Source organism: Cornus florida, unplaced genomic scaffold (assembly GCF_030987335.1).
Source record: "Cornus florida cultivar Cherokee Brave unplaced genomic scaffold, ASM3098733v1 CherokeeBrave_3.0.0_Hap2_Chr09, whole genome shotgun sequence".
NCBI lineage: Eukaryota > Viridiplantae > Streptophyta > Magnoliopsida > Cornales > Cornaceae > Cornus > Cornus florida.
This window is the reverse complement of record NW_026775579.1, coordinates 25,317,265-25,332,889: the sequence shown is the minus strand read 5'-3', so window position 1 is coordinate 25,332,889 and position 15,625 is coordinate 25,317,265.

The window sequence follows — 15,625 nt, the reverse complement described above, 5'->3', positions numbered from 1 at the left end:
TCCATGTTACCTCCATGCAAAGAAACATTTCTCTCCATCCAAATCTTCCATATAAACACACAAAATATCCCTTTCATAATTTTGGACTAGAGACAATCAACCCGAACCTACAATAAAATCCACTCCTTGAACTGATTTAGACCTTGAAATCTTACCACTGAAGTGTGCAACCTAACTAACACTTGTTGCCAAACCTCCAAAGCATAAGAGTACTTACAAAACAAATGATCATTATAGTCCTCCTCCTTGAAACAATTATGACAGATAGCTTGACCTGAGAATCCTCTTCTCTGTAAATTAAAACAGACCTAGAGTTGCTGTTTTGGTGGTAATTATTCTACATAATAAATAAAAAAAGTCAAATGATACCCTATGGCACCAATGACGACCAAAAGAATGTGATCTAGTTCAAACTAAACTACGTACACCATTAAATGGCTTAAACGAGATCAACAAGGTTATGTTGGGACAAACAAATAAAGCCAACCAACTGAAACAACTGACCAAGCAAAACCCAAAAAATAGCTCCATTTTGGTAGACCGAAATGGAGCTTCGATCTGCCAAAATGGACCAGGAAGAGAAGAGAAAATGAGCCTTCATTTCAGTTGACCGTAATGACAAACCGGTCGACCAATTTGTGGCTCGAAGCGAAAAATGGCTACTAGAATTGGACTTTTATTGTTCAATTGAAATTCAAAGGCCATCGGTCGACCGAAACAAGCCACCGGTCAACCGAAACAGGTAGAAATGCAAAGAATGAATCTGTTAAGCACCAAAACCGAAAAGAAATTCCTAAGTCTCAAATGGATCCCCCATTGCATGATCAAAATGAATTGTATGCAAGTGTATGATGATGTGAACATACACGCAAGTGTAAAATAATATTTTAAACATGCTAAAATGGCCCATGGCCTTATTATAATTGATTTACAGCATTTGACATGTCAAACCTCCAAGTTAGAAAAATTACATTTCATAGGCAAAATTTAAACATGCTAACACTTGCATGTGAACAAGAATGCTTCTAAAGAAACTTTAATTCTGCAAATCACCAAAGCAAATGCAAATCTCTAATCTTATATCCTGTACCTGAAATATGCCCCAGTAACTTTAGGGTGAGCAACATAAAGCTACTCATAGGAAATGAGCATACGTCGACCTAAAGTTTTATAATTTTATCACCTTAAGGTGAAACATGTTGAAGGGGCTAATACCACCTAACGTCTATGTCAAGATAAGACTCAAGGAGCATCCTAAGCTACCCTAGATCATTTCTAGTATCAATCACATCATCCATGCAATTCAAACCACATAGGAGCATGTTATACAAAGCAACATGATATAGATTCTCAAAGTTACCAACTTAAAATGTAAAGTGCGAAAACAACCAAAGTGAGTCATGCCACCTAACGTCTATGTTCCAAATGAATCTATAGGATCACTCCTAAGCTACATTTGAATAACAAAACATAATCACAATATTTATACAATTTAACTAACATAGAAGCATGCTATACCAAGAAATAAGATATAGATTCTCAAAGTTAACAACTTGAAATCTAAAAGTGCGAAATCAAATAAATATAACAACTTAGTATAATTAGAATATCTAATACCACACATCAAGACATAGATTCTCTAGGTTATCAACCAAAAATCTAAAAGTGAGAAATCAATTAGTGGAACACTTGGACATCTAAGCTCAGAATTCTGCCGAGACCTCAACGGCTATGTAGCGACCTTGGATTTTTCAACCTAGTGTGTACAGTGATGAACCGAAGATTGACCCGATAATGGATCCAGATACGGAAGCAAGAAACAAGGCATTGGTCTTATAATGTACAACACACCTCTAAGACCCCAAGATGACCTTCCATGAGGTTACAGAACTCAAAGGAATAACTAGAAGCGGAAGCGACGTTTCAAAAATAAACAAGAATGAACCTGAGGTTAGAAAGGTCATTTCATAATGTATGGATTCAGGTGCCACTGAGCACACCACTGGAAATACAATGAAAAAAAAATCATAATGGACTCAAGAATTGTATGATTCCGAGTCTGAACAAAGGAGAAACGTCAAGATGAAGAAAAATGAGCGAAACCCGTTACTCAAGGGCAAAATGGTCAATTTACAACTGAAAAGGGAGATTTGACTCTAAAAAGTCAAATAAGGTCCACACAACCTAAAAAATTCATTTCACAACATTCCAAGAGGTTCTAAGAACTTTGGACATGAATCCCACAAAATGCCCTTTCCCGGTTTAAGCGAAAACTGACACCCTCTCACTAAAACTTGAATATCTCTCACCACAATTGAATTTTGAATGCATGGTTGGTTTCATAGGAAATTTTACTTCAAGCTCATGAATTTAGGCTCAAGAATCACCCTATTTGGGTTAGAAATGAAGAAGTTATGGCCATTCGAAGTTGGAAGTTCAGTGCTGAAACTCAACAGAGGCTAATCTCGGGATCTAGCTATTTCAGTCGACCGAAATAACCCATTGGATGACCAAAATGAACACAAATCATGCTAAAAATAAGTTTTTAAGGCTTGGTTGGTTCGGTAGACCGATATAACCCATCGGTCGACCGAAATAGGTCCAAATAGTGCAAAAGCCTACTGGAAAAGATGGTTTGATGATTATAAGAAACCAAAGGAGAATCAGTCAACCGAACTAGCATTTCGGTCAACTGAAATGGCTCAAGAATGTGCATATGGACCTGTTATGCACCTAAGGCTAAAAGTCTATTTGGAATCCCCCATGACATGTTCAATTTACACTATAAGCTAATGTGTGATGATGTGAACGTGCACGCAAGTGTAATATTGTATTTTAGACATGCTACAATGGCCTACGGCCTCATTACATTTCATTTACAAAATTTGACATGTCAAACCTCTAAAGTTGGAAAAGTTTGCATTTCAAAGGCAAAACTTGAGGTTTACATACATACGTTTGAAGTTTAAAGTCTATGGCCCTTGGTCTTATGTCATACATGTCAAATACATTGAAAAGAGTGTACTTATATACACTTTACATACATAGAATCAAGAATACAAGTTTTGTCAAAATAAACAAAGGCAAATATGATATGCTAACATGTGTATATTCAATGTCATCAAAATACTTCAAGACTTCTAGCATGTCTAGGAGTGTTGTGTATCCCACAACAAGGCTTCTTTACCTGCAAAACACCCAGTAACTTCGGGGTGAATAAACAAGACTAACAAGTTTATTCGTAGGGAATGAGCATGTATGACTCGATTTCTTTAAGATTTTTAGACAACATGAATCATTTCAAAAGGGATCATGTCACCTAACATCTATGTCAAAGGTTAGACTCAGGGAGCATCCTAAGCTACCTATGCAATTCAATTAAACCATGTCCTACAAGTATACATGCTCAAGTATGCAAATCAATATCAAAACAGGGTATACGATATACAAGCATACATTTACAAGTATACTAAACCATAGTAAAACATGATACACGATTTACAAGTACACATGCTCACAAGTATACTGAATCATATTAAACGGGATAAGCAATATCTAGCACACATACACAAGTATGAGATATATACAGAGAACTCATAAATCAAGTATACAAACACAAGTATACTAAGCTAAACGAGATACGCAAAAGACAAGTATACGTGGCATAATACACTAAATGCGATCTAAACTCATGAAGCAAGTATACAAGTTCAAGTACACTAAAATAGGCTTGAATACATAAACAAGTATACCAATCCAAGCATACTAAATGAGATCTAAATATACGAAGCAAGTATACAGTTCCAAGTATACTAAATGAAGTCAAACACACGAAACAAGTATACAGTCCCAAGTATACTAAATGAGATCAATATACACAAAGTAAGCACCAATTCACAAGTTATAAGTAATCTATGATCAGCTACTTGGAATTGAATGCGAAAGCAAATAGTGGAAAGACTAGGACATGCGGTCACTAGACCAAGCAAGTGTTTCCAGGTAATTACGACCCACAAGGCACTACCTAGTGCGCACGTGCATAAGTTATTCCGGGCTATTACGACCCACAAGGTACCACCTAGTGTGCACTTATGACTTAGAAGACTCTTGTCTCCGTACTAGAGCCAAGCCCTAGCCGTCACATAAATTATGTCCTCACAAGCCTTCCAAAACCAATAAGTTCAAAACTTATACAAAATCAAATGCAAGTTACCACGTTCCATGCACAAGTAAGGTTGAATTCACACAATTCATGTCCTAAAATTTAAGTCTAGATAGCATATGACATGTCATGTCTCCAATATGCAATTTATACATATAGCAAGAATATTTTTCAACAATTGAACCACATTACCATCCTAAGCCAGAAGTACTAAATAAGTCCCAATTTAATAACTATCTCCCAAGGTAAACAATTGTAATATTCTAACAAGCTATATACCTATACAAGATATGTTTAAACAAGTTATTCAAGCCAATGATATTCCATATCATGCTAAGTTCAATTACCATTTTAAGATGCCTCAAATACTAATTTTACATCAAAATTAATAATATGTTCACAAGGTGATTAAACGGACTACAGCTCAAGGGATTATCAACCTATTACATCCAATATCAATTTAAGTGACCAGCATACTTACAATAAAATTAATTGAGCTCATTAATTAATTTTTCTCTAGATTTTCAATCAACTCCAAATGTCCTCAATTTAACATAGGTTAAAGAACTCATCAAGGCCTACTTTAATATCACATTACAAGTTAATTTCATGCTTGTTTCAACTATGTGAATTAAACTTTCATAAAAGATAAATATTAAATAAATCTTACAATTCTTATTCAAATGCTCCAAATTTAATATATATTAACAAGTATACCAAGGCCTAAATTACTAGCATGCCACACTTTAATTACAAGTTGCGTATCATCATGAGGATTAAATCTTAAACAAAGAAAATAATTAAATGAAAAGTTTCAAAACCTAATCAAATATTTAAGATTTAATGTATATGAAACTACATGCCATGCACATCAAGAATTTCAAGTCAGAATTCTAATGGGATGAATAGTACACTTGGAGCAATTTAATTAATCTAATTAATTAAATATTACTAGATTTCAAAACACTTCCAATTTATCTCAAATTCACCTATGTTCAAAACCATGCCAAGGCCTAATATAATATGCTAATACATATTGATTTCAAGCTAGTTAAGGCTACATGATTTAATATTTTATTCAAGATAAATATTAAATAAATTCTTCAACACTTGTCCAAATGATCTAGATTTAATATATGTCAATCAACATATCAAGGGGTAATATTCTATCATGCCACATGATTAAACAAAGCTATGGACAACCGGGAAAATTAAATTCTTCACAAGAAAAATAAATAATGAAATCTCTAGATTTTGAAATCCAAGCATGTAATCAAGTTGCATAAGCATCACAAGCACGTAATATAGCAAGATAGTAAATTATAACACCCCCTACCTCAATTTGAGATGAAAACCTCAAAGGCCCACCTAAAGAAGTGTTTCGAATCCGCCGAAACAGAAGGGTTTTGTCAGGGACAACACAATCTACATGAATCCGAAGGAAGCCCCATGAAAATCACAACTTGACCTCAAACCCAAACTCAAGAAATGGTCAGGATTGAATTCTAGTAAGGGGGAATGATAGAACACGTCAAGGGGAACAATAAATGTAAAGGCCGAAGGATTTCTACCACGAAAATCAAGTGGAGGAGAAGGAGAAAGGGTGGCAGCCAAGGAGCTCCCATGGCTGCCGGCCAAGAGCTCAAAAAGATGAGTGAAAAAGTGATTTTTCACTTTAGGGCATTCTATTTATAGTAAGTCTCAAAAAGTACCCCGAAAGGGCCTCGCCGGGTCCAAAAAAGTGAATTTTGAGCAAACGCGCTCAAACGGAAAAACTCCATGAACAAAAAAGATTCAACATGAAAAAATATGAAAAACTGAAGAATCAACGTTGAAAAATGAGTTCCAAAAAGAAAGTTATACCCCAAACAAGTTCGGCGGCAACTAGGTCCAGAAACTCTTAAACTGGAGAAAAACGACCAGAAAGAAATTCTATGAATTTATGAGTCGAAGAAAAGTGAAAATGAATCCCGTATGAGGATCTAGGCCCCAGATGAGGTATTTTGCAATAACTTTCGTTAATTGCACAATGGCCCCTACAAAAAGGGTTAACTGCGAAACTGTCCTAGAATGAAAATATCTTCCAAAAGATATTTTCTTAGATGCCCCTAAAATAAAATATCTTCAAAAGAAATTTACGAAAAACACCCTAAGAGAAGAAAAAGATTCTTAAGAATTGTGCATCCATGCCCCTATGGACACCGGGAGCAATCAGACTACTTTCTTGCAAAAGTAAAGATATGTATTTCGAGGAAACCACTGAAGATGAAGACATGTGAAGTAAAAAACCAACTCCGAGCATGAAAAGTGAGGTTGTGCCAACAAGTGGCAAATGGGGAAAAGACAGAATAGGGAAAAGGACGAAATAGGGAAAAGGACAAAAGTGAATAGTGTCTTGAAAAGTGAAAATGCAAAAATGACTCTGTCCTCAAAGGAAGTTGTCAATCCACACAAAAGAGTCTCAGAAGCCAATTCTGAGCATTCGAGATGACACTAAACGACGAGAAACAGATCTCATAAAAGAGAATTAAACGAAAAAATTTTATCCGTAAAATTTCAGGAAAAAGGAAAGGGAATCAAATGACCGGGTCATTACAGGCTATTATGGGGACTAACCCATTGGTAATACCACCCCTAGTGTGCACTATCTCGATGGGGCGAACTCATACCTCCCGCACTAGAGCCAAACTCTAGCCATGTTATAGTAACCATGTCCCAAGTGACTCCAAAATAAATAAGTTAACAACTTATATACGAAATATATATATACAACACAAAACTACATTCCATGCACAAGTGGGTTGAAACCACACAATACATGCTTTAAATCCACAACTACTATAGGATGACAATGTCGAATCTTCAGAGCGCGATTTGTTACGCGCTATAATAACAACACATGTCGAATCTTCAGTGTACGATTCGTTACATGCTATAACAATATAATTCAATATTGAAACATAATCGCATAAATCCATTACAAGTCTAAAATCATGCTTCAAACATAATATCAATGTTAAAAACATGATTTAATCAATAAAACAATAGAAACGGAAATTAATTATATAACCTAATTAATTTCTCTAAGTTTCATATCTCAATCAAATGAACCCTAATTAACACATGTTAAACAACATAAGTTATTCATCACATGAATCAAATTAAAAGCTTGCTTAGGTCATTAGATCAATAGGATGGAATTTAATTAAAACAAGATAATTAAATCCCTAAATTCTAAAACTACATCAAATGGTCCCAAATTAGTATATACTAGTATACAAGTCCTAGTCATCATAAATATTAAGTTAAAAACTTAATTAAGCCAATGGAACCTTTAAATAGATTTTAATTAAAAACTCTAGATTTTCATACTTAACCAAATGCTCTCAAATTAAAGTATGTTAAACAACATGCCAAGATTTAATTTAAAAGCATGCTACAAGTTAATTTCATGCAAGGTACGTCCATGATAATTAAACTTTCACAAAAGATATTTATTACATAAAAAGTGCAATTCTAATTTAAATAATTCCAATTTAATAAATGTTAACAAACATATCAAAACTTAATTTTCTAGCATGCCACAATTTAATTCTAAGTCATATAACATCATGAGAATTAAATCTTAACCATAGAAATTAATTAAATTAAATTCTAGATTTTAAACAAAAGCATGCATGCAAGTTGTATAATCATGGAAAACACTTAATACAACACATAAACAATCCTAAAACATCCCCTACCTCAATTTGAGATGAAAATCTCAAAAGTCCACTGAAAAAAAAGTGCTCCAAATCCGACGATACCGAAGGGTTTTCTCGGGGACAACACGATCTACATGAATCTCCAAGAAGCCCCATCAAAATCACAACTTGACTTCAAACCCAAACTTGAAATTTGGTCAGAAATGGGTTCCAATAAGGGTGAAAGTTGCGTATCGCCAAGACGAGCAATAAACATAAAAGCCCTACTATGTTTTGACAAATGAATGAAGCTCAAAAGAGGAAAGAGAATGTGATAGCCTCCCTTGGGCTGCCATGGGAGCTACTGGTCGTGCAAGGAGAGTGAGGAAGATGAAAAATGAAATATCTCATCCACCTTTTATAGAAATCTCAAAAAGTGCCCCAAATAGGCCTCTCCAGGTCTGAAAAAGTGAAATTCGAGCAGCCATGCTCAAATGGCAAAACTCTATGAACCAAAAAGATTCAAAATGATAAAAGATAAACAATGGAAGAAACAGCATCAAAAACTGAGTCCCGGGCAGAAAATTATGCCCCAAACAAGTTCGGCGGCAATCGGGGCCAAAAGCCCTGAAACTGGAAAATAACGGCCAGGAGGAAATTCTATGAGTACACGACTCGACGAAAAGTGAAAATAAATCCTGTACGAGGATCCAGGCTCAAAACATGGCATTTAGCAATAACTTTCATTAATTGCATAATGGCCCCTCAAAAAAGTGAAAACTACACTAATAGCCCAGAATGAAAATATCTTCCAAAAATATTTTCTTAAAAACCCCTGAAATAAAATATCTTCAAAAGATATTTATGAAAAACACCCAAGAAAAGAAAAAGATTTTGAAAAACTATGCATCCATGCCCCTATGGACACCAGGAGCAACTAGAATACTTTCTTACAAAAGTAAAGATACGTATTTCGTGGAAACCACTTAGAATGAAGATACATGAAGTCAAAAACCAACTCCGAATGCAAGAAGTGTGGTTTTGCAAACAAAGTGACAAACGGGGAAAAGATAAAATAGGGAAAAAGACGAAATAGGGAAAAGGACGGAAAGTGAATAGTATCGAAAAACGAAAAATGTGGAAATGACTCGGTTCTTAAAGAAAGTTGTTAATCAAAAGAAAAGAGTCTCAGAAATTACTCCAGAGCACTCGAGATGACACTAAGCGACGAGGAACTGAACTCAGAAAGGAAAAGATCAACGGAAAAAAAATATCCGTGAAAATCTAAGAAATGGGAGAGGAATGAAAATGACCGGGTCATTACAACCTTCCCACCTTAAAGGGATTTCGCCCCCGAAATCCAGCCCCAGGAAAACAAAAAGGCGAAACAAGGATAACTACGAAGTACATCTCTGAGTATCCCACAAAACATGTTACAAAAACAATCCCCAAAACTGAAAGACAACGTACAAGCAAATGTCATTCGCACTCACGTGCTTATGATAGGACAACCTCTCAAAAGAAAAATGACCACACGGCCACACAACAAGTCAAGACTCACACATAGAATCCAAGGTCAGACGAGGGAGTGGAAGACAATCACCATAAGCATCCCTCCTGACGAACCATCATACCGATCCAAAAACAACCACCGAAGGAACTCCAAAATATCTACGTATCAAGTCAGGGTGCAGAACAAGGACAACGTGGCATACGAATAATGACCAGAACCCGCCCACGGCGTACTCAAACATGTGGTAACAATGACAGTACTTAGTGCCGGCCTACACTTACTCGTCAGTAAGGTAGCATCGACGGCAACTAGCACCTGCCCACAACACACAACTTTGTACGGTAGCATGACGGTATAAGGCACTAGTTCATAACCTGCCCCCCACTGGGTCTACCCATGAAACCTCTCAATACAAATGACATCAATGTTAAAAATGATCATTACCAAAAGCACCATGGAGGCCAAACATTTTGTGAGAGTTGAGATATGGTCCAAGGACATCCGGCCGGACCATCCTGGCCAATCCTAAACTCTGACAACAATGCCATAGGTACCGCTATGCTTAAGGCCTTAAATCCTCAATACAACAAAACCAACAACTCCAATGTCTCAAAATACTCCTATTAACAACATCAATCAAGAATTTAAAGCCCGACAAGCGAATTAAAACTTCCAAAAACCAAAATGAACCCCATCATAAGACATTTCATCGAAAGCCCTACACATCTCCTTGAAACATATCAACCATAAGACTACACTGAAATCAAACATCGGATCCACATCTCTATCATGGATAACTAAATCCTCGAAACACAAGTCCACCAAGTGGCAAACATATCAAAATTCTGACAACAATCAAAATCACAAAATGAGTCTCTCAAAACTGTACTTAGCAATACCAAGTTAAGTCAAAATTCCTTAATTCCATCCATAAACAATCACTGGAACTACGTTTCCTCAAAACAATACCTAGTCATAGCTAGGATGAGAAAACTCCACAAACAAGCCATATCCAGCAACGATCCTCCAAAACTTCTCTTAAGAGTCAACCACATCTAGATCTCCAAAACCAAAGCAAGTCTCAAAAAGACATCCTCAAAAGAGCATCGAGTTCACCTCACGAATCAAACAATTCCTCAATGATTTGGACACAAGTCCCCGTAAAATGATCTCACACCAACCTACTCACTCTGAGCACCACAACCAGTCAATAACCACGGCAAAAACTCCCCAAGGGAAGATACGAAGGAAAGGAAACCACTAGTCCTAAGAAGGATAACACCAAGACTTAATCTCTGAAGTGAAAGACAACAATGTCAAAGACTTCACCCCCTACATGGAAATAAGTTGACCAAAATCCACCAAATCCTCACCAAGGACTCAAGACAACGATAATGATCCTTACAGACCAGCCAACCCCAAAGCTATGCATAACGCAACGAAGAGAAGAGACTCACTCCTTGTGAAGCCCCTTACTCAAACCAAGAAAGAGGAGAAACCCTATTCCCTCCCACAAGTGTCAACACGACAAACGAGAAAAGGGAGCATTCTTCCCACCTTAAGGAAGTGGGTAGCTCAAGACAAAACAAATGTGACAACTCCTCTACAAGGAATCTCACAACGAAACCCTTACGGAAACCCACATACACACTACGTGCGACCGAGGGGGAAACAAAAGAGAAAAAATAGAAAATGGAATTCATGCAAATAACAAGGAAATACAACTACCAAGAAAGTAAATCTACTCATATAGATAAAATCAAGGGTATATGCGGCACGTCTCCACGTAAGTATAAAATCATGTCACTAAAATAAAGTAACAATATGGCATCTCTAAGCATATAAGGAAGGTATGCTAATGCCACGCAACGAGAAAGCAAATGTGGACATACCTCCACCTACTCATGCATCGCAATATCATATATCAAACTACTAACATAGTAGTAAACGAAACTACAGAAAATAAAAATGATGCAACAATGAACCCTATGAACATCGTGTCCTAGAGTGTCTCGGTGAAAGGAAGGACTAGTCCTAGCCATAAACTGACTCCAAAAACCAACGCGACTACAACTTATCTTAAAACAAATGTGAGCCCTTACCACAATGGTAAAACTCTAACAATCCATCTCCATATCTATGGGTGACACTACAAGTGACACTAATAGTGCAATGCTCTCTCTACCCGAAGCATCAATCAATCAACTTGATCCCAAAAGTGTCATCACGCAAGGAGAACTCAAAGAAATGGCAACTATAACCATATCAACAGCAACCAAATCAATCACTACGACTGACCCCCAAAACAACCATCATCATCATCGATCATAAAGACAACGCCTATCAAAACAAAAGCAACACTGATTCCATCCGAACTGCACATGTAGCTAACCAGTACGGTAGCATGACAGTGCCATGCACCCGCCCACAACGTACCCGCCCACGAAAAATTGTAATCCCAGAGGAATCATCCCGAACAATCAAGGATCCTAAAAGGCCCATAACCTCATCATGGCTCAAAACTAACAAATCCAAAACTATGGCAACATCAAATGACTCACCTCACGAGAGCCTAAACAAAAGGTGTCTCACCACCTACACTACTATAAAACCATGTGGACAATCACCAACAACCTCAAGGAAGAGTGCCTAAACAAAACCAAACACATCAACCATCATACTAAGTGAAAACTCACCAAACGACTCAATCTTAACTCAAACATCCCATGACTAATCCCAAGTACTGCCAAATATGCAAAATAATCATGCATATACAAATCAAATCTACCATACATCATATGTCATGCTCTTTACATAAAATTTAAATCATGCTAAACAAACGGCATACCACATGTAACACATAAGCACATAAACATGTCATCAGACCAAAACATGTTATCATGAAGCATATCAATACATAGAGCATGGCAACACAAGCATGATATGCACCTAAAACCCGTTGTCCTAAGGTTTTTGAGCCTAGGAGCTCTGATACCACTTGTGACGGCCCAAGTTTTTCAACCCGGTGCATCAGTGATAAACCGAAAGTTGACCCGATAAAGGATTTGAAATGCGAAAACGAAACCAAAAACAAGACCTGTAGAGATATCAATCATCCCTAAGACACCCAAATGACTTCCCATGAAGTCATGGAACTCAAAGAAATAACCAGAAGCGGAACTAGAATAAAAAGGTCAAATAATACCCTATGACACCAATGACGACCAAGGGAATGTGATCTAGTTCAAACTAGACTACTTACACCATTAAATGGCTTAAACGAGATCGACAAGGTTATGCTGGGACAAACAAATAAAGCCAACCAGCCGAAACAACTGACCAAGCAAAAACCACAAAACAACTCAATTTCGGTTGACCGAAATGGAGCTTCGGTATGCCCAAATGGACCAGAAAGATAAGAGAAATGAGCCTTCATTTTCGTCAACCGAAATGACAAACTGGTCGACAAGTTTGTGGCTCGAAGTGAAAAATGGCTACTGGAATTGGACTTTTACTGTTCAATTGAAATTCAAAGGCCATCGGTAAACCGAAACAAGCCACCGGTCGACCGAAATAGGTAGAAATGCAAAGAATGAATCTGTTAAGCACCAAAACTGAAAAGAAATTCCTAAGTCTCAAATGGATCCCCCATTGTATGATCAAAATGAATTGTATGCAAGTGTGTGATGATGTGGACATACATGCAAGTGTAAAATAACATTTTAAATATGCTGAAATGGCCCATAGGCTTATTACAATTCATTTACAACATTTGACATGTCAAACCTCCAAGTTAGAAAAATTACATTTCATAGCCAAAACTTAAACATGCTAACACTTGCATGTGAACAAGAATGCTTCTAAAGAAACTTCAATTCTGCAAATCACCAAAGCAAGTGCAAATCTCCAATCTTATACCCTGTACCTGAAATATGCCCCAGTAACTTTAGGGTGAGCAACATAAAGCTACTCGTAGGAAATGAGCGTACATCGACCTAACGTTTTACAATTTTATCACCTTAAGGTGAAACTTGCTAAAGCGGCTCATACCACCTAACATCTATGTCAAGATAAGACTCAGGAAACATCCTAAGCTACCCTAGATCATTTTTAACATCAATCACATCAACCATGCATTTCAAACCACATAGGAGCATGCTATACAAAGCAACATGATATAGATTCTCAAAGTTACCAACTTGAAATCTAAAGTGTGAAAACAACCAAAGTGGGTCATGCCACCTAACGTCTATGTTCCGAATGAATCTATAGGATCACTCATAAGCTACATTTGAACAACAAAACACAATCACAATATCTATACAATTTAACCAACATAGAAGCATACTATACTAAGCAATAAGATATAGATTCTCAAAGTTATCAACTTGAAATCTAAAAGTGTGAAATCAACTAAATATAGCAATTTAGTATAATTAGAATATCTAATACCACACATTAAGACATAAAGTCTCTAGGTTATCAACTAGAAATCTAAAAGTACGAAATCAATTAGTGGAACACTTTGACATCTAAGCTTGGAATTCTGCCGAGACCTCAACGGCTATTACGGGGACTGACCCGCTGGTAATACCACCTCTAGTGCGCACTATCTCGACGAGGAGAATTCATACCTCCCACACTAGAGCCAAACTCTAGCCATGTTATAGTAACCATGTCCCAAGTGACTCCAAAATAAATAAGTTAACAACTTATATACGAAATATATATATATAGCATGAAACTACATTTCGTGCACAAGTAGGTTGAAACCACATAATACATGCTCTAAATCCACAACTACTATAGGATGACAATGTCAAATCTTCAAAGCGTGATTCGTTACGTGCTATAATAACATCACATGTCGAATCTTCAGTTTGCGATTCGTTACACGCTATAACAATATAATTCAATATTAAAACAAAATAGCATAAATCCATTACAAGTCTAAAATCATGCTTCAAACATAATATCAATGTTAAACACATGATTTAATCAATAATGCAATAGAAATGGAAATTAATTATATAACCTAATTAATTTCTCTAAGTTTCATATCTCAATTAAATGAACCCTAATTAACACATGTTAAACAACATAACTTATTCATCACATGAATCAAATTAAAAGCTTACTTAGGTCATTAGATCAATAGGATGGAATTTATTTAAAACATGATAATTAAATCCCTAAATTCTAAAACTACATCTAATGGTCCCAAATTAGTATATACTAGTATACAAGTCCTAGTCATCACAAATATTAAGTTAAAAACTTAATTAAGCCAACGAAACCTTTAAATAGATTTTAATTAATCATTTTAATTAAAAACTCTAGATTTTCATACTTAGCCAAATGCTCTCAAATTAAAGTATGTTAAACAACATACCAACACTTAATTTAAAAGCATGCTACAAGTTAATTTCATGCAAGGTACGTCCATGATAATTAAACTTTCACAAAAGATAATTATTAAATAAAAAGTGCAATTCTTATTCAAATAATTCCAATTTAATATATGTTAACAAACATATCAAAACCTAATTTTGTAGCATGCCACAATTTAATTCTAAGTCATATAACATCATAAGAATTAAATCTTAACTATAGAAATTAATTAAACTAAATTCTAGATTTTAAAGAAAACTATGCATACAAGTTGTATAATCATGGGAAACACTTAATATAACACATAAACAATCCTAAAACATCCCCTACCTCAATTTGAGATTAAAATATCAAAAGCCCACCGAAAAAAAAGTGCCCCAAATCCGACGATACCGAAGGGTTTTGTCGGGGACAACACGATCTACATGAACCCCCAATAACCCCATCAAAATCATAACTTGACTTCAAACCCAAACTCGAAATTTGGTCAGAAATGGGTTCCAATAAGGGTGAAAGATGCGTATCGCCAAGACGAGCAATAAACACAAAGGCCCTACTATGTTTTGACAAAGGAATGAAGCTCAAAAGAGGAAAGAGAAGGTGGCAGCCTCCCTTGGGCTGCCATGGGAGCCATTGGTCATGCAAGGAGAGTGGAGAAGATGAAAAATGAATTATCTCATCCCCCTTTAATAGAAATCTCAAAAAGTGCGCCGAACGAGCCTTACCGGGTCCGAAAAAGTGAAATTTGAGCAGACGCAGTCAAATGGAAAAACTCTAAGAATGAAAAAGATTGAAAATAAGAAAATATGAATAACGGAAGAAATAGTGTCAAAAAATGAGTCCCGACTAGAAAGTTATGCCCCAAACAAGTTCAGC